We start from the raw sequence: 1,531 nt of genomic DNA, 5'->3' as shown, positions 1-1,531 counted from the left end.
CGTCACGAGTAGGATTTTCATTTCGTATTTTCATTGATCGTTCGGAATCCTACTTAAACCTTGTTTTTTTTAATTTTTTATGTTCTTGTAGCCCATGGTTTTTCTCAAAAAATGGCTTCAAAATCACCCCAAATTTTATTACATTTTCTGATACATATTGATGTCCTTAAGCTGTGTAGAAAGTTTGAGGTGATTCCAACTTCAATTTTTCAAGTTACGGCCAATTTAATAAAATCCCAAAATTTTGAAAAATACCCAAAGCTATAGCCCATGGTTTTTTCCCGAAAAATGGCTCCAAAATTACCCCCAATTTTTATTACATTTTGATACTATTTACATGTATGTTTTAAACCTCTAAATAACTACATGTAAATCGATTCCTCTAATAAATTAATTGTCATCTTATTTTTGGTAGAAATTAGATGATGATGTTGCTCACTGCAAGGATCAGTTACAAGAACTTAAAGCTCGCCCGGACTACTTAATAAATACATTAAAAAACAATCAGACGTAAGTATATGCATGCAAGAGTGGATAATAATTATCCACTCTTGATACAATTTTTTTATCTTTTTACATTTAAAAGATGTAAAATTTTTTACATCTTTTTCCTTTCTTATCAATCCAGTTGCATGCATGCACCCACACATGCACGCATATTAATGAGTTTATTATTATTGTTTTTCAAAAGGTCAAAGTTCAGTGCAGTCAGAGACAGCAGCAGAATAAAGAGTCTGACCTTTATAACGAGAGGGAGAGACTGAAACAAGAACTAGCAGAAGAGAAGAGAGCACATGCTGAGATTGAAAACTACCTCAAGAAACACATTGAAGTAAAATTAATGATAATAATAACAATAAATAATACATGTACATGTGACTTCGCTTGTAATTTTGAATGAATTTTGCATTTGTCTACTATGTACCAGTACATGTACATGTATGTGTACCAGTACATGTCTAGATTATTGTAAAAATAGAATCCATTGATTAATGAACTCTAATCTCCACATTATTTATATTTATAATTATATTTTTAAAAATAAATATTATAATATTTGCACCTACACGTACATGTACATGAGCATACGTAAATGTCATTATTATTATTGGTATTGTTGTTATTATTGTTGTTGTTGTTATTGTTTAGGATCTTGATGGTAAGGTTGAGTACTGGATGTCAAAGTATGAAGAAGACTTGGAAATGAAGACCACTGAAGTACAAGAGACTAAGTCAGCCAAAGCAGCAGGACTACAGAAACTGGACGAACTATCACAAACTGTAAATAAAATAAGATAAATATGTAATTTTGTAAATATTAGCATTTACTGTATTTGTGTTAATTAACTTTAATGTACACAATACTGTTAATTGTGTGTACATGTACATGTAAAATTTTGGATTTTAAGTTGATGAATTTATTGCTAATAATTATACATGTACATGTACCATTGAGCATGCACTGATAGTGGTTCGTAATGCCAAAATTCTCCCTCCCCAACTACAGTACATGTACATGTATTATTAATAT

General features: G+C 30.3%; 1 long non-coding RNA gene across 1 annotated transcript; it reads left to right on the top strand.

The window, feature by feature from the left end:
• Positions 1-405: 405 nt before the first annotated feature.
• LOC105316157 (uncharacterized) lies at positions 406-1,249 on the top strand. The gene is made up of 3 exons (XR_002190469.1): positions 406-510; positions 692-832; positions 1,150-1,249. It is a non-coding gene; the product is annotated as an uncharacterized LOC105316157 (long non-coding RNA).
• Positions 1,250-1,531: the final 282 nt, after the last annotated feature.

This window comes from Amphimedon queenslandica, unplaced genomic scaffold, assembly GCF_000090795.2.
Source record: "Amphimedon queenslandica unplaced genomic scaffold, v1.1 AMPQUscaffold_4456_Cont23566, whole genome shotgun sequence".
Lineage (NCBI taxonomy): Eukaryota > Metazoa > Porifera > Demospongiae > Haplosclerida > Niphatidae > Amphimedon > Amphimedon queenslandica.
This window is presented reverse-complemented; position numbering and strand designations above follow the sequence as displayed.